Below are 25,754 nucleotides of genomic sequence, written 5' to 3' on the forward strand. Positions count from 1 at the left end.
AAATTCTAAATGTACTGACTTTATGACAAAAGTAACATAGACACGAAGTGAGGTAAGAGGTTGCAAAGATATGGTATCAGCTGGGGCTCTTCAGATGAATTTATTTCTTCCATATTTTGAAGCTGTAGTCCCTAGAAAAAACTTGGGGGATTGTGCAGATACATACACCCTTTTGCTAATTGATCAATATCTATTAATAAGAAGTACTTAATAACATTTCTAAAATTGTCAGTAATATTAAGTCAATCATATTTCTTTTAAACTTTTTAAACAGCTTATTTGAGATATAATTCACACGTTACAATTTGCTCATTTAAAGTGTACAATTTAGTGAATTTTAGTATACTAATATGTATGTGCAACCAACATCTCAATTATAAAACATTTTTATCATCTCAGAAAGAAATGCCCTACTATCCCCCCTTATTCTCCTCCCACAACCCTAAGCAATGACTCGTCTACTTTATGACTCTATAACTTTCCTCATACTGGACATTTTATATGAACAGAATCATATAATATGTGGACTTTCGTGGCTTCTATCTCTTAGCATAATATCTTGAAGGTCCATCCAAGTTGTAGCATGCATCTTACTTCATTCCTTTTTTTTCTTATTAATTTTCTTTTTAATATCTTTACTGAAGTATAATTGCTTTACAGTGGTGTGTTAGTTTCTGCTTTATAACAAAGTGAATCAGCTATACGTATACCTATATCCCCATATCTCTTCCCTCTTGCATTTTTATGGTCGTGATAAGTTTTTGTTTTTAATTGAAGTAGAGTTTATTTACAATATTATGTTAGTTTCAGGCATACAGCATAGTTGTTCAGTAGTTTTGCATATTATACTCTATTAAATGTTATTACAAGTTAATGTGTATAATTCCCTGTGCTATACAGAATATCCTTGTTGCTTATATATTTTATACATAGTATTTTGTATCTCTTAATCCCATACCCCTAATTTACCCCTCCACCCTTCCCTCTCCCCTTTGGTAACCACAAGTTTTGTTTTCCATGTCTGTGACTCTGTTTCTGTTTTGCATATACATTAATTTGTATTATTTTTCAGATTCCACATGTAAGTGATATTATACAGTATTTTTCTTTCTCTGTCTGATTTATTTCACTAAGTATAGTATTCTCTCGGTCCATCCAATATACTGCAAATAGTAGTAGTTCATTCTTTTCTATGGCTGAGTAATATCTATCTATCTATCTATCATCTATCTATCTATCATCTATCTATCTATCTATCTATCTATCTATCTATCTATCTATCTATCTATCATCTATTATCTATCTATCTATCTATCATCTATTATCTATCTATCTATCTACCTACCTATCACATCTTCTCTATCCATTCATCTGTTGATGGGTACTTGGGCTGCTTCCATGCCTTGGCTATTGTAAATTGTGCTGCTGTGAACATTGGAGTGTATGTATCTTTACAAATTAGTATTTTTCTTTTTCCCGGATATATACTCAGCAGTGAAATTGCTGGATTATATGGTGGTTCTATTTTAGTTTTTTGTGAAACCTCCACATTCTTTTCCATAGTAGCTGCACTCATTTACATTCCCAACAACAGTATACAAGGGTTCCCTTTTCTTCCCATCCTTGCCAACATTTGTTATTTGTGGACTTTTTGACATACTGACAGGTGTGAAGTGATATCTCATTGTGGTATTGATTTGCATTTCTCTAATAACTAGTGATTTTGAGCATCTTTTCATGTGCCTGTCAGCCATCTATATGTCTTCTTTGTAGAAATGTCTATTCAGGTCTTCTGCCCATTTCTTGATTGGGTTGTTTGTTCTGTTAATACTGAGTTGTATGAGCTGTTTGTGTATTTTGGATATTAACCCCTTGTTGGTAGCATCATTTGCAAATATTTTCTCCCATTCCATAGGTTGTATTCTTGTTTTGTCAGTGGTTTCCTTTGCTGGACAAAAGCTTTTAAGTTTAATTAGGTCCCATTTGTTTATTTTTGCTTTCATTTGTTTTGCCTTAGGACACGGATCCATGAGCATATTGCTCTGACTTTTGTCAAAGAGGGTTTCTCCTATGTTCTAGAAGGTAGAACATTTCTTGATTGGTGTTATGTGTCAGCTTTCTGAAAATGAACACCATGTCTGTTAGCAACTGGCTTAGGCTGAAGATTCCTGCTTTCTTCACAGAAATGTTCTCCCTCAATATAGGTTGCAGATAAACTTCAAGTTTACCATGGGTTTGGCCTTTTCAAATTGACATTTTCCAGCACATCTTGCTATAATATTTGCTCATTGGAACCCCTAAATTTATCCTTATTAGGCAACATTCCATGAATAAAATAATTCTGGTAAGTGCAAATATAAGCTAGGAGGGTAAAAGAATTGATTGTGATGAACTTGATTATTTTTATTATCAAAAGAAAGTTAATAACTTTCTGAATTAATATATTTTGAATTTTATGATACCACTGAAATATTTGATATAAATATCATAATAAGCATTTTCCTGAGCAAGTAAAGAAAAACTAAATATAACAACTTTTCTTCCCATTATTTTGCAGACTTTGCCAAGTAATTTGACCTGGCAGCATTGATTCTGGAAGGTTCTTCAGTTGACTTATTGAAACCAAACTATATTAAGTACCATTTATTCAATATTGGTTAGAATTTTTTTGAAAAGAAAAATGTGGTTATATACCTTTTATTTTACAGAAATAAGTACTCAAAATATGGAATTTTCACTACTGTTTGATATTAAAGTAACTTACCAAGGTTGAATAGTTCTTCTTACATCTAAGTTCTCTTTTATGTTGATCAATAAAAACCATTTTATCTTCCAATTGAGGAACTTATTTTCAGGTATGCATTTTTGTTATTCAATTAAATTATAACAAGTTTTGTTGTTTTATTATATATTTAGTTTTATTTGTTATATTTAAATTTAATACCATTGTTTGGTTTTCATTGCACTTATTTTCAGTTAAATTTTTTGGCAGACTATTTTAATTTTCCATGTTTATTCTCCCTGTTAATTTATAAATTTAACATAACTCCAACACAAATACTAATAATTTTTGTTAGTATTATACAAATTATACAAATAAGCAAAGACAAATTTTAAAAAACTTTTGAAAAAAGAAAAGTTACAAAGGAATACTAATCTTACTAGAAATTAAACTTAGTAAAACATTCTTTAATTAAAACAGTATAGTATTGGCATACTAATTGACAGACACATGGGATAGAGTAGAAAATTCAGAAATAGACCCAAATGCATATGGAAATTAAGTACATGATAAAAATGGCATCTCAAATCATTAGAACAAATATTCATTGTTTAATAAATGGTGTTGGGACAACTAGAGATCCCCTTGAAAAAAGTTAAGATTAAATCAAAGAATGTAAGAATATCCTCTAAATCAGTATTTATCAACCATGACAATTTTGGCCCTATTCCCCCTTGAGCACATTTGGTGATATCTGGAGACAATTTTGATTGTGATAACTGTGAGATGCTACTGGGTAAATGTCAGGGGTACTGATAAAATTCTACAGTGCACAGGAGAGGCTTTACAACAAGGAACTATTCTGTCCAAAATGATAACAGTGCTAAGTTTGAGAAATCCTGTTATAAATGGATCAGAGATCCATTAAAAAATTATAAAAGTACAATCAGAAAACATGGATGTGTACTCATCAATAATCAAACTATAGAGAAAATATTTCCAATTTCAATGAATTGTGGTATATCTGCCAACGAAATATACAGATATAATAAAGATTAAGGAATATCTCTATGAATTCAAATGAAATGATAATCCATGATAGGTTGTTAAGTGGCAAAAAACAGACTTTCTTTCTCTTTATATAGTTATATATAAACTATATATATGTGTGTGTATATATATCTATATGTATACATATATAGATATACAGTTGTCCCTTAGTATCCACAGATATCACAGGTTCCAGAGTGCCCTTGGATACTGAAATCTGCAGATGTTCAAGTCCCTTGCCATTGTCCCTATGTATCTACACCTTCTACATACCTGTATACAGAAGACCTACAGTATTGTTATTGAAAAAGATCCTCCTATAAGTGGACCCACACAGGCAGTTTAAACCCATGTTGTTCAGTATATATGAACACACACAGGTAAGCACACACACACACAGAGTGAAAGAATGAGAGAGTGGGAGAGCAAGAAAGGGAGAGACAGAGAGAGAAAGGGAGAGGAGAGTAGGCATGCTAGTTTTTGTGTAATAAAGAAGGGAAAATAAAAATAAATAAATATATAAATATATGCTTATGTTTTATGTGCTTATATATTTATTTATATATGCTAATTTTTACAAATAGACACATGGGAAAGATAAGGCAGAAACTACTGATATTGTTTACCTGTAGGGGAAAGGGTAGAAGAGATACAATACCCATGTCTGAATATAACTTTTTGTAGAGTTTAAGCATTTTTAGCCTCTTTAATTCTATAGCTATACAAAGCAAAACAGCAAGGGAAACCACAAAAATAACAACAGAAACAAAACAAGAATGGAAAAAAAAAAATATAGGACCCAAATGGAATAGAAACAGACACAAATGGACCTAAGCATTTTTCATCTGAATAACAATAACGCCCACATGATGAAAGAAGAATTAACCCACATAATCTTTGAACCAGACAGATGCCCTCAGGATAAAGGAGGAAGAACTTAACTTTTTGTTTGAACTCCTCTGTACTTTGTTTTTCACAGTGGGTTTGTTTTTCAAAGTGGCATGGATTAGCAACTTTGAAACTACTTTTATGTCATATAGGATTAAGCAAATGACTAAATTATTGAGATTTTTCACTGTCAGAAATGTATGGGAAGGGAAAAAGCTAGAATGAGTGATATGAGTTAGATTGGAATTGGGAAAGAACTCATGGTTTTTGGTAGATGTGTGAGTACACAAGTATATAGATGTGTGTGTGTATATGTGTGGGAGTGTTTGTAGTTTTCACTTGCTCTGTGTGCTAAAAAGCCTTAGGAACAGGCCTAGAAGTCTGAGCTGCCTCAGTGAGCAGGATGGTAGTGTGAGCAACCTGAGGACTGTGGTTAGGGACCGCAGCATCAAGACCCTCAGCAGAAGCCTCCAGAGCAGACGTCTGCATGAAAAGGGCAAAACTGTCAGTGGAGCTGCCCATTTTTCCAGGCCACTCAAACCAGGATAAGGAGCAACAGCAGTGGCCACCATGGCATGAGGACCTGGATTCCCCCTTTCTTTTCCAGAACACATGAGCCCCAGTGTTTAACCCATTGAAGAGGAGGAAGGCATCAAGTTTGGCTGGTCTTGATTTTGTTCTACTTATTCAGGAGAACTTAAGCCAGGTTTAATTTGATTTAGAAAAGAAATGAAATGAGGCAGCCCAACAAGAGTAAGCACAGCCACATCTTGGTTTCTACATAATGTTTCCCAATAACAGAAACTTTGGTCCCTTGGAGAAATGATTTCAGTGCTAGGAACCAAGAAACCTTATCCTAGGAAAGTAAGGATATTCACCAAAAGATAATGAAGTCATGTCCAAATGAAAAAAAATAATAATTAAAAATGATAGTGTTCCCTCCAGATTAGGAAAATTTGACATCAAAATGACTGATGACAGTAATGAACTATAACCCATTGAATAAAATCGGAGAGAGTGAGAAAGAATGATAAAGTAAATGGGACAAAATGATAACATTTGGTGAACTGAAAAAGGCATTTGGGAGTTCTTTGTATTAATATTGAAACTTTTCCATAAGTTTGAAATTATATCAAGATGAAAATATTACAAAAGTGTCTCACAGGACAAGATATAAACAGAATGTAGAACAAGCATGCCCAGGCTGTGGAAATCATTTTAACAGAAAGAACTGAAGTCTAGTACTTTAGATTGTCCACAAAAAATTAATCAGTTGATCTAAGAAAGAAATGGAAATTTTTAATTGTGACAAATTTGAGGACCATAACCTGGGAACAACATCTCAGAAAACTCTGAGAACTGTTCTACCCATTAGAAGTCAAGGCACAGTTATATAAGTTTTTTGAGACAGAGGGCTGGACATCAAATGACTTTTTTTGATAGTTTACATAATTCAGATCTAAGTGTTATTGTGGTCCCTGACAAGATCAAGAAGGAATGTTATATTTTAAGGAGTTGTCTTGTTGATGCTGGGAGAATATTTCTCTTTATGATTGAGCAGGTATTCCTGCTGATGGGGGAGTTCTGGTCAATGCGTAATACAGATGCACAATGCACAGTGGGGGGAGAGAGGAGGCCAAAGGGCAGAGAAGATTTTTTTATGTTTAAATTTTTCTTGTCTTGCCATAAAATACTAATTTTATTTCACAAGATACCCAACCTTAGGGTTTATCTCCAATGGTTATCACGGCATGATGCCAACAGATGTCCAGTGATGAAGGGATGCTTATGAGATCTCTCCTATTGCTCAAAAATAGGTATGGAGCTTAGAGTTTGCAGTAGAAAACTTGAAGAACCCTACTGATATGTTCCAGTTCTGGGTAGAATAAAGTAAGTATGCTTCAAACTTTCTCCTCCACTGAATACAGCTCCAAAATCTGGAAAGAATGCATGAGAAACTGTTTGAAACCTGAAAAGTAATGTCAGAAGGCAGATTGGTGAAGAACATCAGACTTTGAAGTCATCAAGGTGAAGGTGAGTTTAACATGTTTTTCTCTCTGTGTATCTCCCCACTGGAACACAACACAGCTGTAAACTCAGAAGTGAGGGCTCCAGAAAAACTCCAGCTCCAGCTGAGGAGTGGGAAAGAGTAGGCTTAGCACTCAAAGGGAGAGCAGAAAATCAATAAAATCAAAGCTGGTTCTTTGTAACTCTCAATACAATTGATCTTTTAGCAAGGCATACAAATTAAAATAAAGAGAAGACACAATTGACTAATATCAGGAATGAAAGAAGGGAATATCACTATAGGCCTAATGGATATTAAGAAGAAATAGGGGATCCTATGAGCACCTCTCGAGATATAAATGTGACAACTTTGATAAAATGAATCAATTCCTCAAAAACCACAAACTACCAAAATTCATTCAAGATCAATCACTTAACCTGAATAATCCTGTAATTATTAAATTAGTTTAATTTGTGTTAAATTTTTTTCTGAAAAGGAAATCAGTAAGAGCAGATTGTTTTCTGGTGGGTTCTATCAAACAATTAAAGAAGAAGTGACACCAATTCTATACAATCTCTTCTAGAAAGTAAAAGAACACAACCATCCTATTTTATGAGGCCAATATCACCCTGATACCAAATGTAGACAAAGAAATTACAAAAATAAAGAAGAAAATACAGACAATCATGCAATAATCCTCAACAAAATATTAGCTAGCTGCACCCAGCATTATATAAAAAAGAATAATACACCATCACCAAGTGATGGCTATCCTGGGAATAGCAGTCTGGTTCATTATGTAGAAAATAGTCTCTGAAATCCACCATATAGATAATCTAAAATAGAAAAACTACTACATAATGTCAATTGATAAAAAAGTATTTGATAAAATACAACATCCATTCATGATAAAAATGTTCAGCAAACTAAGAGTAGGAGTTTGACACTTTATAAAGGGCATCTACAAAAACCCTACAGCTAATATCATATGTAGTGAGGAGGGGCCATTTTCGTTCCCCTAATATGGGGAGCTAGGCAAGAATGTTTACTCTCATCATTCCTGCTCAACATTGTAGCAGAACCCTCAGCCAGAGCAATAAGAAAACAAACAAACAATGCTATAGATTGGAAAAAAAAATTAAATACATAAACTCTTCCTATTGGTAAATGACATGATAATCTACATAGGAAATCCAGTGAGGTTACAAGATAGAATTAAGAGAAAAACAAATACTGTATGCTAACACATAAATACGGAATCTAAACAAAGAAAAAAAATGGTACTGATGAACCTAGTTGCAGGGCAGGAATAAAGAGGTGGACATAGAAAATGGACTTGAGGACATGGGGTGTGAGGGTGAAGCTGGGGCAAAGTGAGAGTAGCATCGACATATATACACTACCTAATGTAAAATAGTTGGCTGGTGGGAAGCAGCAGCATAGCACAGGGAGATCGGCTTGGTGCTCTGTGATGACATAGAAGGGTGGGATAGAGAGGATGAGAGGGAGGATTAAGAGGGAGGAGATATGAGGATATGTGTATGCATATGGATGATTCGCTTTGTTGTGCAGCAGAAACTAACAAAGTATTGTGAAGCAATTAAACTCCAATAAAGAGCTATTTAAAAAAAACAAAAACAAAAACACAAAACAAACAAGAACAAAAAAAATGTATTTTTATATACCAGCCATGTACACATGGAAAAAAAATTAAAGAAAGAGTATCACTTTCAATATTTGCAAAAATAAAAGTTTTATGTATAAATATAAAAAGATAGTTAAAATGAAAGGGGAGAGGCAGCATGTGGAAAGGAGGGCCTCTGGAGTGTGGAGTTCCAGAATTTGGAGTGTTTTGGAAGGTGATTCTCTGGAGTAGGAGTGCAGCTTGAATCTCAGCTATAAATGATGAATATGTATTCTGATGCAATGCAGTGGTTTCTGAAAGCCAGGTTTCCCCTTGGCACTCCAGACTTGAAGAGAAGAGACCTAGTTTACTCTGGAAACTGGAGGGACATCGGAGATTGGTTCAAGATGGTGGAGTAGAAGGACATGCACTCACTCCCTCTTGAAAGAGCATCAGAATCACAGCTAACTGTTGAACAATCATACACGGGAAGACACTGTAACTCACCAAAAAAATACCCCACATCCAAAGACAAAGAAGAAGCCAAAATGAGATGGCAGGAGGGGCGCAATCACAATAAAATCAAATCCCATAACTGCTGGGTGGGTGACTCACAAACTGGAGAACACTTATACCACAGAAGTCCACCCACTGGAGTGAAGATTCTGACCCCACGTCAGGCTTCCAAACCTGGGGGTCTGGCAACAGGAGGAGGAATTCCTAGAGAATCAGACTTTGAAGGCTGGCGGGATTTGATTGCAAGACTTCAACAGGACTGGGGGAAACAGAGACTCCACTCTTGGAGGGCACACACAAAGTAGTGTGCACATCGGGAGCCAGGGGAAGGAACAGTGACCCCATAGGAGACTGAACCAGACCTACTTGCTAGTGTTGGAAGGCCTCCTGCAGAGGTAAGGGGTGGCTGTGGCTTACCGTGAGGACAAGGACAGTGGCAGCAGAAGTTCTGGAAAGTACTCCTTGGTGTGAGTCCTCCCAGAGTCACCATTAGCCCCACCAAAGAGCCAGGTAGGCTCCAGTGTTGGGTCACCTCAGGCCAGACAACCAACAGGGAGGGAACCCATCTCACACAACAGCAGACAAGCGGATTAAAGTTTTACTGAATTCTGCCCACCAGAGCAACACCCAGCTTTACCCACCACCAGTCCCTCCCATCAGGAAACTTGCACAAGCCACTTAGATAGTCTCATCCACCAGAGGGCAGACAGCAAAAGCAAGAAGAAATACAATCCTGCAGCCTGTAGAACAAAAACCACATTCACAGAAAGATAGACAAGATGAAAACGCAGAGGGCTATGTACCAGATGAAGGAACAAGATAAAACCCCAGAAAAACAACCAAATGAAGTGGAGATAGGAAACCTTCCAGAAAAAGAATTCAGAATAATGATAGTGAAGATGATCCAGGACCTCGGAAAAAGAATGGAGGCAAAGATCAAGAAGATGCAACAAATGTTTAACAAAGACCTAGAAGAATTAAAGAACAAAAAAACAGAGATGAACAATACAATAACTGAAATGTAAAATAAAATAGGAGAAATCAATAGCAGAATAACTGAGGCAGAAGAACGGATAAGTGACCTGGAAGAAAGAATGGTGAAATTCGCTGCCATGGAACAGAATAAAGAAAAATGAATTAAAACAAATGAAGACAGCCTAAGAGACCTCTGAGGCAACATTAAACGCAACAACATTCACATTTTAGGGGTCCCAGAAGGCGAAGAAAGAGAGAAACAACCCGAGAAAATATTTGAAGAGATAATAGTCGAAAACTTCCCTAACATGGGAAAGGAAATAGCCACCCAAGTCCAGGAAGCACAGAGAGTAGCAGGCAGGATAAACCCAATGAGAAACACGCCAAGACACATAGTAATCAAACTGACAAAAATTAAGACAAAGAAAAAGTATTCAAAGCAACAAGGGAAAAATGACAAATAACATACACGGGAACTCCCATAAGGTTAACAGCTGATTTCTCAGCAGAAAATCTACAAGCCAGAAGGGAATGGCCTGATATATTTAAAGTGGGAGTGGCATGATATATTTAAAGTGATTAAAGGGAAGAACCTACAACCAAGTTTACTCTACATGGCAAGGATCTCATTTAGATTCAATGGAGAAATCAAAAGATTTACAGACAAGCAAAAGCTAAGAGAAGTCAGACACACCAAAACAGCTGTACAACAAATGCTAAAGGAACTTATCTAAGTGGGAAACACAAGAGAAGAAGAGGACTTACAAAAACAAACCCATAACAATTAAGAAAATGGTAAGAGGAACATACATATCAATAATTATCTTAAGCGTGAATGGATTAAATGCTCCAATGAAAAGACACAGGTTCGCTGAATGGATACAAAAACAAGACCCATATATATGCTGTCTAAAAGAGATCCACTTCAGACTTAGGGACGCATACAGACTGAAAGTGAGGGTATGGAGAAAGATATTTCATGCAAAAGGAAATCAAAAGAAAGCTGGAGTAGCAATTCTCATGTCAGATAAAATAGACTTTAAAATAAAGAATGTTACAAGAGACATGGAAGGACACTACATAATAATCAAGGGATCAATCCTAGAAGAAGATAAAACAATTATAAATATATATGCACCCAACATAGGAGCACCTCAATACATAAGGCAAATGTTAACAGCTATAAAAGAGGAAATCGACAGTAACACAATAATAGTGGGGGACTTTAACACCTCACTTATACCAATGGACAGATCATCCAAACAGAAAATTAATAAGGAAACACAAGTTATAAATGACACAACAGACCAGATAGCTTTAATTGATATTTATCGGACATTCCATCCAAAAACAGCAGATTACACTTCTCAAGTGCACATGGAACATACTCCAGGATAGATCACATCTTGGATCACAAATCAAGCCTCAGTAAATTTAAGAAAATTGAAATCATATCAAGCATCTTTTCTGACCACAACACTATGAGATTAGAAATCAATGAAAGAGAAAAAAATGTAAAAAGCACAAACAAATGGAGGCTAAACATTATGTTACTAAATAACCAAGAGATCACTGAAGAAATCAGAGAGGAAATAAAAAAATACCTAGAGACAATTTACAATGAAAACACGACGATCCAAAAACCTAAGGGATGCAGCAAAAACAGTTTTAAGAGGGAAGTTTATAGCAAAACAAGTCTACCTCAAGAAACAAGAAAAATCTCAAATAAACAATCTAACCTTACACCTAAAGGAACTAGAGAAAAAGGAACAAACAAAACCCAAAATTCGCAGAAGGAAAGAAATCATAAAGATCAGAGCATAAATAAATGAAATAGAAACTAAGAAAACAGTAGCAAAGATCAATAAAACTAAAAGCTGGTTCTTTGAAAAGATAAACGGAATTGATAAACCATTAGCCAGGCTCATCAAGAAAAAGAGGGAGAGGACTCAAATCAATAATATTAGAAATGAAAAAGGAGAAGCTGCAACAGACACCACAGAAATACAAAGCATCCTAAGAGACTACTACAAGCAACTTTATGCCAATAAAATGGACAACCTGGAAGAAACTGACAAGTTCTTAGAAAGGTATAACCTTCCAAGACTGAACCAGGAAGAAATCGAAAATATGAACAGACCAATCACAAGTAATGAAATTGAAACTGTGATTAAAAATCTTCCAACAAACAAAAGTCCAGGACCAGATAGATTCACAGGTGAATTCTATCAAACATTTAGAAAACAGCTAACACCCATCCTTCTCAAACTCTTCCAAAAAATTTGCAGAGGAAGGAACACTCCCAAATTCATTCTATGAGGCCACCATCACCCTGATACCAAACCAGACAAAGACACTACAAGAAAAGAAAATTACAGACCAATATCACTGATGAATATAGATGCAAAAATCCTCATCAAAATACCAGCAAACAGAAACCAACAGCACAGTAAAAGGATCATACACCATGATCAAGTGGGATTTATCCCACGGATGCAAGGATTTTTCAATATATGCAAATCAATCAATGTGATATGCTCTATTAACAAATTGAAGAATAAAATCCATATGATCATCTCAATAGATGTAGAAAAAGCTTATGACAAAATCCAACACACATTTATGATAAAAACTCGCCAGAAAGTGGGCATAGAGGGAACCTACCTCAACATAATAAAGGCCATATATGACAAACCCACAACATACATCATTTTCAATGGTGAAAAACAGAAAGCATTTCCTCTAAGATCAGGAACAAGACAAGGCTGTCACTCTCACCACTATTATTCAATATAGTTTTGGAAGCCTTAGCCACCACAATCAGTGAAGAAACAGAAATAAAGGGAGTACAAATTGGAAAAGAAGAAGTAAAACTGTCACTGTTTGCAGATGACACGATACTATACATAGAGAATCCTAAAGATGCCACCAGAAAACTACTAGAGCTAATCAGGAATATGGTAAAGTTGTAGGATACAAAATTAATGCACAGAAATCTCTTGCATTACTATACACTAATGATGAAAAATCTGAAAGAGAAATTAAGGAAACACTCCCATTTACCACTGCAACAAAAAGAATAAAATATCTAGGAATAAACCTACTTAGGGAAAAAAAGACTTGTATGCAGAAAACTACAAGACACTGATGAAAGAAATTAAAGATGACACAAACAGAGGAGAGATATACCATGTTCTTGGATTGGAAGAATCCACATTGTGAAAATGACTCTACTACCCAAAGCAATCTACAGATTCAATGCAATCCCTATCAAATTACCAAGGGCATTTTTTACAGAACTAGAACCAAAAATCTTAAAATTTGTATGGAGACACAAAAGACCCCGAATAGCCAAAGCAGTCTTGAGGGAAAAAAAAGGAGTGGGAGGAATAAGACTCCCTGACTTCAGACTATGCTACAAATCTACAGTAATCAAGACAATATGATACTGGCACTAAAACAGAAACATGGATCAATGGAACAGGATAGAAAGCCCAGAGATAAACCCACACACCTATGGTCAACTAATCTATGATAAAGGAGGCAAGGATATACAATGGAGAAAAGACAGTGTCTTCAATAAGTGGTGCTGGGAAAACTGGACAGCTACATGTAAAAGAATGAAATTAGAAAACTCCCTAACACCATACACAAAAATAAACTCAAAATGGATTCAAGACCTAAATGTAAGACTGAACACTATAAAACTCTTAGAGGAAAACATAGGAAGAACACTCTTTGACATAAAACACAGCAAGATCTTTTTTGATCCACCTCCTAGGGTAATGGAAATAAAAACAAAAATAAACAAATGGGACCTAATGAATCTTAAAAGCTTTTGTAAAGCAAAGGAAACTACAAAGAAGAGGGAAAGACAGCCCTCAAAATGGGAGAAAATATTTGCAAACGAATCAACGGACAAGGGATTAATCTCCAAAATATATAAACAGCTTATGCAGCTCAATATTAAAAAAAACAAAAAACCTAATCAAAAAATAGGCAGTAGACTTAAATAGACATTTCTCCAAAGAAGACATACAGATGGCCAAGAAGCACATGTAAAGGTTCTCAACATCGCTAATTATTAGAGAAGTACAAATCAAAACTACAATGAGGTATCACCTCATACCAGTTAAAATGGGCATCATCAGAAAATCTACAAACAACAAATGCTGGAGAGGGTGTGGAGAAAAGGGAACCCTCTTTCACTGTTGGTGGGAATGTAAACTGATACAGCCACTATGGAGAACAATATGGAGGTTCCTTAAAAACTAAAAATAGAATTACCATATGACCCAGCAATCCCACTATTGGGCATATACCCAGAGAAAACCGTAATTCAAAAAGACACATGCACCCAAATGTTCATTGCAGCACTATTTACAATAGCCAGGTCATGGAAGCAACCTAAATGCCCATCGACAGATGAATGGATAAAGAAGATGTGGTACATATATACAATGGAATATTACTCAGCCATAAAAAGGAATGAAGCTGAGTTATTTGTTGAGACGTGGATGGATCTAGAGACTGTCATACAGAGTGAAGTAAGTCAGAAAGAGAAAAACAGATATCATATATTAACGCATGTATGTGGAACCTAGAAAAATGGTACAGATGAGCCGGTTTGCAGGGCAGAAGTTGAGACACAGATGTAGAGAACAGACATATGGACACTAAGGGGGGGAAAACTGCGGTTGGGTGGGGATGGTGGTGTGCCGAATTGGGCGATTGGGATTGACATGTATACACTGATGTGTATAAAATTTATGACTAATAAGAACCTGCAGTATAAAAAAACAAACAAACAAAACAACTAATACTAAACTTTCATTGGGTTATTTGTATGGAAATATGTTAATATAAATGTTTCAGACATTACATGAAATTTCTAAAAATCTTATATGTTCTGGTGTAATGTTATAAGTCATAATCCTAGTTATTACTTTAAAATGTATATCTCAGAAATAACTAATTTTCTTCTCAACTGCATTATTATGAACTTTCGTCAAATCTTTAACCATGGTCATTTTTAAGTCTTTTTTCATTTACAGACAGTTCTGGGTGTACTCTGATGCTTTTGCAAATATGTTCCTATAAAAGGGTTTCATCTTCAAGAAATTCATGGAAAAGACTCTTGCAAGTACAGGTTTCTGGTAACTGACTGTACTGTTGAACTGAATGAATAAGCATTTTCAGAACTCTAATGAAAAACTGATGAACTCATAAAAGTGCTAATAAAAGATCAAGATGAAAAAAAAAATTAATTACATGGGACTGAGTGAACTGATGAGGATGAGTATAATTTTTGTGACTTTCCGTTTGAATTAAAAAAAAAAAGATCCCGCAAGGACTCAGAGGCAAAGAATATACAAATCAATTTTCACTGCAAAGTAAAGGAGCTGTTACAGTGGAGGATTACTGGACTGAATGTCAATATTATGACATAGTATGAGTTTGTTTCATGTTTGGTAATTGCAATCATTGTTGCTTTTGTTGTGGTCATCCATGTACAATGCTTGGTGTCAGTCTATTTATCTCTTGTAAAAATAAAATACAGTGTATGTGTGTGAAAAAAAAAAGTTCAGAGATATTTAATAAAAAAAGAAAAGACACATGCACCCCAATGTTCAATGAAGCACTATTTACAATAGCCAGGTCATGGAAGCAACCTAAATGCTCATCGACAGACAAATGGATAAAGAAGATGTGGTACATATATACAATGGAATATTACTCAGCCATTAAAAGGAACAAAACTGGGTCATTTGTGGAGACGTGGATGGATGTAGAGACTGTCATACTGAGTGAAGTAAGTCAGAAAGGGAAAAACAAATATCGTATATAAATGCATATATGTGGAACCTAGAAAAATGGTACAGATGAACCTGTTTGCAGGGCCGAAATAAGAGACCGAGATGTAGAGAACAAGCGTATGGACACCAAGGGGGAAAGTGGCGAGAGGGTGGTTGTGTGATTAATTGGGAGATTGGGATTGACATATATACACTAATACGTATAAAATGGATAACTAATAAGAACCTGCTGTATAAAAAACTAAATAAAATAAAATTCAAAAATTCAATAAAAAATATTGATACATCTCAATTACCTATTTTAAAGACTTCCTCCTTTTATTGTATAGGATCGCAATATATATTGCTCTATTATAACCTGTTTTTATTTAATAAATGAATATGTAATATAAAAAATAAAAAGATGGTTACAAGATTTATATGATTAAAACTCTAAAACATTAATGGAGGGAATCAAAAAAAAACTAGATAAATGGAGAGACTCACCATGAATTTGGATTGAAACTCTCAATATAATTTCAGATGTTAATTCTTTCCAAATTGACCTATAGATTTAATGCAATACCAATTAAAAATCCCAGCAGGATATCTTTTTTTGATATATACAAGCTGATTCTAAAATTTATATAAAAGATAAGGAAACTAAAATGGCTAAAATATTTTTGAAAATGAATCATAAATTTGAAGAAGTCACAAACTACTTGGTTTTAAGTTTTTATAAAACCAGAGTATTCAAATTAGTGTGACATTAACAAAGTTATACTCACGTGGGCTAGTGAAAAAGAATAGAGGCTGGCCACAAGTATGGTCAGTTGGTATTTAATAAAGTTTCAAAAGCAATTCAGTGGATAAAGGGTAGTCTTTTCAACACATGGTTTTGAAATATCCATGTTTAAAACTATAAAGTTTTTGAATAAAACAAAGGGTATGAGTTCTTAAGCATTGCAGGAAAAGCCTGGTCTATAAAAGAACACACTGATCAGTTGGACTCCATCAAAATTAGAAATGTTTTCTCTGAAAGGTATTGTTAAGAGAATGAAAAGACAAGCTACAGATTGGGAGAAAATACTTGCAAATGACATATCTGGTGAAGGACTTGTATCCAGAATGCATATCTAGAATCCCTTGTTGTCCTTATAATGATTCTCTTCTCAAGTTACCCTCTACAAACTAAAACTAAATGAGGGTTAAAAAGGACAGATTACAGTATATATATTGTTTTTTTAATTTAAAAATTTTTTTTAACATCTTTATTAGAGTATAATTGCTTTGCAATGATGTGTCAGTTTCTGCTTTATAACAAAGTGAATCAGTTATACATATACATATGTCCCCATATCTCTTCCCTCTTGCATCTCCCTCCCTCCCACACTCCCTATCCCACCCCTCTAGGTGGTCACAAAGCACCAAGCTGATCTCCCTGTGCTCTTCGGCTGCTTCTCACTAGCTAGCTATTTTACTTTTGGTAGTGTACATATGTCCATGCCACTCTCTCACTTTGTCCCAGCATACCCTTCCCCCTCCCCGTATCCTCAAGTCCATTCTCTAGTAGGTCTGCATCTTTATTCTCATCTTGCCCCTAGGTTCTTCTGACCTTTTTTTTCCTTTTTTTTTTGATCTCATATATATGTGTTAGCATACGGTATTTGTTTTTCTCTTTCTGACTTACTTCACTCTGTATGACAGTCTTTAGGTCTATCCACCTCACTACAAATAACTCACTTTTGTTCCTGTTTATGGCTGAGTAATATTCCATTGTATATATGTGCCACCTCTTCTTTATCCATTCATCTGTTGATGGACACTTGGGTTGCTTCCATGTCCTGGTTATTGTAAATAGAGCTGCAATGAACATTTAGGTACATGACTCTTTTTGAATTATGGTTTTCTCCAGGTATATGCCCAGGAGTGAGATTGCTGGGTCGTATGGTAGTTTTATTTTTAGTTTTTTAAGGACCCTCCATACTGTTCTCCATAGTGGCTATATCAATTTATATTCCCACCAACAGGGCAAGAGGGTTCCCTTTCTCCACACCCTCTCAAACTTTTATTGTTTGTAGATTTTTTGATGATGGCCATTCTGACCAGTGTGAGATGATATCTCATTGTAGTTTTGATTTGCATTTCTCTAATGCTTAATGATGTTGAGCATTCTTTCATGTGTTTGTTGGCAATCTGTATATCTCCTTTGGAGAAATGTCTATTTAGGTCTTCTGCCCATTTCTGGATTGGGTTGTTTGTTTTTTTGATATTGAGTGGCATGAGTTGCTTGGATGTTTTGGAGATTAATCCTTTGTCAGTTTCTTCATTAGCAAATATTTTCTCCCATTCTGAGGGTTGTCTTTTCATCTTTTTTATGGTTTCCTTTGCTGTACAAAAGCTTTTAAGTTTCATTAGGTTCCATTTGTTTATTTTTCTTTTTATTTCCATTTCTCTAGGAGGTGGGTTAAAAAGGATCTTCCTCTGATTTATGTCATAGAGTGTTCTGCCTATGATTTCCTCTAAGAGTTTGATGGAGTCTGGCCTTACATTTAGGTCTTTAATCCATTTTGAGTTTATTTTTGTGTATGGTCTTAGGGATTGTTCTAATTTCATTCTTTTAAATGTAGCTGTCCAGTTTTCCAAGCACCACTTATTGAAGAGGCTGTCTTTTCTCCACTGTATATTCTTGCCTCCTTTATCAAAGATAAGGTGAACATATGAGCATGGGTTTATCTCTGGGCTTTCCATCCTGTTCCAATGATCTATATTTCTGATTTTGTACCAGTACCATACTGTCTTGATTACTGTAGCTTTGTAGTATAGTTGGAAGTCAGGGAGCCTGATTCCTCCAGCTCCGTTTTTCTTTGTCAAGATTGCTTTGGCTATACAAGATCTTTTGTGTTTCCATACAAATTGTGAAATTCTTTTGTTCTAGTTCTGTGAAACATGCCAGTGTAGTTTGAAAGGGATTGCACTGAATCTGTATATTGCTTTGGGTAGTAGAGTAATTCTCACAATGTTGATTCTTCCAATCCAAGAATGTGGTATATCTCTCCATCTATTTGTATCATCTTTAATTTCTTTCATCAGTGTCTTATAATTTTCTGTATACAGGTCTTTTTTCTCCTTAGGTAGGTTTATTCCTAGATATTTTATTCTTTTGGTTGCAATGGTAAATGGGTGTGTTTTTTTAATTTCACTTTCAGATTTTTCATCATTAGTGTATAGGAATGCAAGAGAGTTCTGTGCATTAATTTTGTATCCTGCTACTTTACCAAATACATTGATTAGCTCTAGTAGTTTTCTGGTAGCATCTTTAGGATTCTCTATAGTATCTATATAGTATAGCATAGTATAGTATAGTATCTATATAGTATAGTATAGTATAGTATCATGTCATCTGCAAACAGTGACAGCTTTACTTCTTCTTTTCCAATTTGGATTCCTTTTATTTCTTTTGCTTCTCTGATTACTGTGGCTAAAACTTCCAAAACTATGTTGAATAATAGTGGTGAGAGTGGGCAGCCTTGTCTTGTTCCTGATCTTAGTGGAAATGGTTTCAGTTTTTCACCATTGAGGATGATGTTGGCTGTGGGTTTGTCATATATAACCTTTATTATGTTGAGGAAAGTTCCCTCTATGCCTACTTTCTGGAGAGTTTTTATCATAAATGGGTGTTGAATTTTGTCAAAAGCGTTCTCTGCATCTATTGAGATGATCATATGGTTTTTCTCCTTCAATTTGTTAATATGGTGTGTCACATTGATTGATTTGCATATATTGAAGAATGCTTGCATTCCTGGGATAAACCCCACTTGATCATGGTGTATGATCCTTTTAAAGTGTTGTTGGATTCTGTTTGCTAGTATTTTGTTGAGGATTTTTGCATCAATGTTCATCGGTGATATTGGCCTGTAGTTTCCTTTCTTTGTGACATCTTTGTCTGGTTTTGGTACCAGAGTGATGGTGGCCTCGTAGAAGGAGTTTGGGAGTGTTCCTCCCTCTGCTATATTTTGGAAGAGTTTGAGAAAGATAGGTGTTAGCTCTTCTCTAAATGGTTGATAGAATTCGCCTGTGAAGCCATCTGGTCCTGGGCTTTGGTTTGTTGGAAGATTTTTAATCACAGTTTCAATTTCAGTGCTTGTGATTAGTCTGTTTATATTTTCTTTTTCTTCCTGGTTCAGTCTTGGAAGGTTGTGCATTTCTAAGAATTTGTCCATTTCTTCCAGGTTGTCCATTTTATTGGCATAGAGTTCCTTGTAGTAATCTCTCATGATCCTTTGTATTTCTGCAGTGTCAGTTGTTACCTCTCCATTTTCATTTCTAATTCTATTGATTTGAGTCTTCTCCCTTTTTTTCTTGATGAGTCTGGCTAATGGTTTATCAATTTTGTTTATCTTCTCAAAGAACCAGCTTTTGTTTTATCGATCTTTGCTATTGTTTCCTTTATTTCTTTTTCATTTATTTCTGATCTGACCTTTATGATTTCTTTCCTTCTGCTAACTTTGGGGTTTTTTTGTTCTTCTTTCTCTAATTGCATTAGGTGTAAGTTTAGGTTGTTTATTTGAGATGTTTCTTGTTTCTTAAGGTAAGCTTTTATAGCTACAAAGTTCCCTCTTAGAACTGCTTTTGCTGCATTCCATAGGTTTTGGGTCATTGTGTTTTCATTGTCATTTGTTTCTAGGTATTTTTTGATTTCCTCTTTGATTTCTTCAGTGCTCTCTTGGATATTAAGTAGTGTCTTGTTTAACCTCCATGTGTTTGTATTTCTTACAGATTATTTCCTGTAATTGATATCTAGTCTCATAGCATTGTGATCGGAAAAGACACTTGATATGATTTCAATTTCCTTAAATTTACCAAGGCTTGATTTGTGACCCAAGGTATGATCTATCCTGGAGAACGTTCCATGAGCACTTGAGAAGAATGTGTATTCTGTTGTTTTTGGATAGAATGTGCTATAAATATCAATTAAGTCCATCTTGTTTAATGTATCATCTAAAGCTTGTGTTTCCTTATTTATTTCATTTTGGATGATCTGTCCATTGGTCAAAGTGGGGTGTTAAAGTCCCCTACTATGATTGTGTTACTGTCGATTTCCCCTTTTATGGCTGTTAGTATTTGTCTTATGTATTGAGGTGCTCCTGTGTTGGGTGCATAAATATTTACAATTGTTGTATCTTCTTCTTGGATTCATCCCTTGATCATTATGTAGTGTCCTTCTTTATCTCTTGTAATAGTCTTTGTTTTAAAGTCTATTTTGTCTGATATGAGAATTGCTACTCCAGCTCTCTTTTGATTTCCATTTGCATGGAATATCTTTTTCCATCCCTTCACTTTCAGTCTGTATGTGTCCCTAGGGCTGAAGTGGGTCTCTTGCAGACAGCATATATACAGGTCTTGTTTTTGTATCCATTCAGCCAGACTATGTCTTTTAGTTGGAGCATTTAGTCCATTTACATTTAAGGTAATTATCAATATGTATGTTCCTATTACCATTTTCTTAATTGTTTTGGGTTTATTATTGTAGGTCTTTTCCTTCTCTTGTGTTTCCTGCCTAGAGAAGTTCCTTTGGCATTTGTTGTAAAGCTGGTTTGGTGGTGCTGAATTCTCTTAGCTTTTACTTGTCTGTAAAGCTTTTAAATTCTCTGTCAAATCTGAATGAGATCCTTGCTGGGTAGAGTAATCTTGTTTGTAGGTTTTTCTCTTTCATCACTTTAAATATGTCTTGCCACTCCCTTCTGGCTTGCAGAGTTTCTGCTGCAAGATTAGCTGTTAACCTTATGGGGATTTGCTTTTGTGTTACTTGTTTTTCCCTTGCTGCTTTTAATATTTTTTCATTGTATTTAATTTTTGATAGTTTGATTAATATGTGTCTTGGCGTGTTTCTCCTTGGATTTATCCTGTATGGGATTCTCTGTGCTTCCTGGACTTGATTAATTATTTCCTTTCCCATATTAGTGAAGTTTTCAATGATAATGTCTTCAAATATTTTCTCAGTCCCTTTCTTTTTCTCTTCTTCCTCTGGGACCCCTATAATTCGAATGCTGTTGTGTTTAATGTTGTCCCAGAGGTCTCTGAGACTGTCCTCAGTTCTTTTCATTCTTTTTTCTTTATTCTCCTCTGCAGTAGTTATTTCCACCATTTTATCTTCCAGGTCGCTTATCCGTTCTTCTGCCTCAGCTATTCTGCTATTGATCCCTTCTAGAGAATTTTTAATTTCATTTATTGTGTTGTTCATCTCTGTTTGTTTGCTCTTTATTTCTTCTAGGTCCTCGTTAAACTTTTCTTTTATTTAATCCATTCTATTTCCAAGATTTGGGATCATCTTTACTGTCATTATTCTGAATTCTTTTTCAGGTAGACTGCCTATTTCCTCTTCATTTGTTAGGTCTGGTGGGTTTTTGCCTTGCTCCTTCATCTGCTGTGTGTTTGTTTGTCTTCTAATTTTGCTTAACTTATTGTGTTTCGGGTCTCCTTTTCACAGGCTGCAGGTTTGCAGTTCCCATTGTTTTTGGTGTCTTTCCCCAGTGGCTAAGGTTGGTTCAGTGTGTTGTGTAGGCTTCCTGGTGGAGGGGACTAGTGCCTGTGTTCTGGTCAGTGAGGCTGCATCTTGTCTTTCTGGTGGGCAGGTCCACGTCAGTTGGTGTGTTTTGTGGTGTCTTTGGCCTTATTATGATTTTAGGCATCCTCTGTGCTAATGGATGGGGTTGTGTTCCTGTCTTCCTAGTTGTTTGGCATAGGGTGTCCAGCACTGTAGCTTGCTGGTCACTGAGTGGAGCTGGGTCTTGGTGTTGAGATGGAGATCTCTGGGAGATTTTTGCTGTTTGATATTATGTGGAGCTGGGATGTCTCTTGTGGACCAGTGTCCTGAACTTGGCTCTCCCACCTCACAGGCACAGGCCTGACACCTGGCTGGAGCATCAAGAGCCTGTCCTCCACATGGCTCCAAATAAAAGGGAGAGAAAAAAGAAAGAAAGAAAGAAGAAGATAAAATAAAATAAAAGTAAAATAAAATAAAGTTATTAAAATAAAAAGTAAAAATAATTTTTAAGAAAAAAGTTTTTTTAAGTAATGAAAAAAAAAAAAAGGACAGAGCGAACCCTAAGACAAATGGTAAAAGCAAAGCTATACAGACAAAATCACACACAGAAGCATACACATACACACTCACAAAAAGAGAGAAAGGTTAAAAAATATATATGTCATTGTTCCTGAAGTCCACCTCCTCAATTTGGGATGATTCGTTGTCTATTCAGGTATCCCACAGATGCAGCGTACATCAAATTGATTGTGGAGCTTTAATCTGCTGCTCCTGAGGCTGCTTGGAGAAATTTCCCTTTCTCTTCTTTGTTTGCACAGCTCCTGGGGTTCAGCTTTGGATTTGGACACGCCTCTGCATATGTAGGTCGCCTGAGGACATCTATGCTTCGCTCAGACAGGACGGGGTTAAAGGAGAAGCTGCTTCGGGGGCTCTGGCTCACTCAGGCTGGGGGGAGGGAGCGGTACGGAGGAGGTGGGGCGAACCTGCGGCGGCAGAGGCCAGTGAGACGTTGCAGCAGCCTGAGGCGCGCTGTGCGTTCTCCCGGGGAAGTTGTCCCCGGATCACGGGAGCCTGGCCGTGGCGGGCTGCACCAGCTCCCGGGAGGGGCGGTGTGGAGAGTGACCTGTGCTCGCACACAGGCTTCTTGGTGGCGGCAGCAGCAGCCTTAGCGTCTCATGCCCGTCTCTGGGGTCCACGCTGATCGCCGTGGCTCGCGCTCGTCTCTGGAGCTCATTTAGGCGGCGCTCTGAATCCCCTTTCCTCGTGCTCCAGGAAACAATGGTCTCTTGCCTCTTCGGCAGCTGCAGACTTTTTTCCGGACTCTCTCCCGGCTAGCTGTGGTGCGCTAACCCCTTCAGGCTGTGTTCACGCCGCCAACCCCAGTCCTCTCCCTGCGATCCAACCGAAGCCCGAGCCTCAGCGCCCAGCCCTGCCCGCCCCGGCGGGGGAGCAGACAAGCCTCTTGGGCTGGTGAGTGCTGCTCGGCACCGATCGTCTGTGCGGGAATCTCTCCGCTGTGCCCTCCGCACCCCTGTGGCTGCGCTCTCCTCCGTGGCTCCGAAGCTTCCCCCCTCTGCCACCCGCAGTCTCCGCCCGCGAAGGGGCTTCCTAGTGTGTGGAAACCTTTCCTCCTTCACGGCTCCCTCCCACTGGTGCAGGTCCTGTCCCTATTCTTTTGTCTCTGTTGTTTCTTTTTTCTTTTGCCCTACCCAGGTACGTGGGGAGTTTCTTGCCTTTTGGGAGGTCTGAAGTCTTCTGCCAGGGTTCAGTAGGTGTTCTGTAGGAGTTGTTCCACACGTAGATGTATTTCTGATGTATTTGTGGGGAAGAAGGTGATCTCCATGTCTTACTCTTCCACCATCTTGAAGCTCCTCCTTATATATTGTTATATGATCTGATACACAAATACAGCAAGAAAAATTGGGAGGAGGGAAAAAATAAAGAGATTTAAAAATTTAGCTGTTTTCAGTAATCATAATTGATGATGGTATTGTTGTTATTATTGTTATTCTGAGACTTTTGTAATAATTATGAGATGCTCTAATTCTAATTCTGTGTTTTTAAGAACCAGGATTCTTGGTTTAGAATAAAGGAGATACAAATGCAAATTAAATATACATATATTTACCCTCTGCATATGCTAAGCAGAAAAAGGCAGCATTGCCGTCTGGTTTGGGCACTCCCCCATTTACCTTTTCTTCCTTTGGTTTCCAGGTCACGTGGACTTCATCCTTCTCCTTTGAAAGCGTGCAGTGCTCCTGTTGGGATTGTAAAATGTATTGTCTTGAATAAAATGAACCAAAACTAGTGAGGACCCAAAACCAAAAGAAACACCTGATGATCAATCCAGAATCAATTTGAGAGACTTGAAGAGGAAAATATGAGAGAACAATGTATTTTCTTCTTAACATTTGACATGTACCCTAATCATTCTAAAATTCTCTTAATTGTTCATTTTTATGAATCATCCTGAAATCCACAGAAACTTGTCTTGAAGTTGTTTTTTATTGTGTTAAATATAATGAATGACTTAAAAGGAACCACCAGATGACTAACAATATTCCTATTCCTATTATTTAATGACTATTGTTGGGGAAATGTGTAGGAAATCTTCCCTTATAATGGTGAAAACTGTGCTTGGCAAAGCAGAATTCCTGGGACTCTAGTGGGAGAAAAATCTTAAATTGGATGTGAATGAATAGATAGATGGATGTTCAAAATGACAGGATAGGTTGTGAGAGGATAAATGACTCAAGGATACAGCCACGGTAATGTTTAAAATCATCTAAAAATCTGCTTCATAGAAAAATCAGCTGTCTTTGTGATGGCAAGGACATTTCCTGGTTTATGCCAGCCTACTCTATTTCAATGTTGATATGCCTTTTTTCTAATGCATGAGCTGATGTAAAGTAAATGTTACTGGTTTACAGAAGATAAATGACTGAGGAAAAAAGAAACGCATCCAAGAGAAAGGCATCTACTCCCTAATCCTAATTCTTCTCGACATCTAAAATTTTAATTTATTTGATAGGGTCTTGCTCCATAATATATGAATTATAGGAAAAGGTTTTATATTCATTTATCCTGATTTGCTGTGAAAAGTTATTTATTCTTTTGTTCTAAATTAATTTTCAATTTGCCCTATTCACTCTCAAAAATGCCCTGTTTTGGACAGTAAATGATGCCTTTACCTGAATTATGAACTCCTCCTGTTCTAATCTTGCAGGGATTTTTGTCCAGGATCCTTTAACACTGTTGTGTCTAGACTTCAAGAGCACAATCCATCCCACTTCTTTGATAACATCTTTCCTAATGATCAGGAGACAGCAACTGCTCCTAACTCAGTGAGTTAGTCTCATTGACTCATAGTAATTAAGAGCATGGACTTTTAAGGGGATATGTCAGGGCTGAAGACCTACTTTGTCATTCATCTGCTGTATAACCTTGGACAAATTATTAACATCCATGTGTCTCATTTTCCTTATCTGTAAAAGGGTGTAATAACAGTACCTGCCTTATGGGCTCATTCTGAAGATTAAATGAGTTAACACATGCAAATCACTTTAAAATAATGGGTGCATATTAAGCAGAATATTAAATGGTATTACCTTAAATGAAATCCTCTTACC

The sequence above is a fragment of the Balaenoptera borealis genome, assembly GCF_965194805.1.
Source record: "Balaenoptera borealis genome assembly, chromosome: 7".
Taxonomy (NCBI): Eukaryota; Metazoa; Chordata; class Mammalia; order Artiodactyla; family Balaenopteridae; genus Balaenoptera; species Balaenoptera borealis.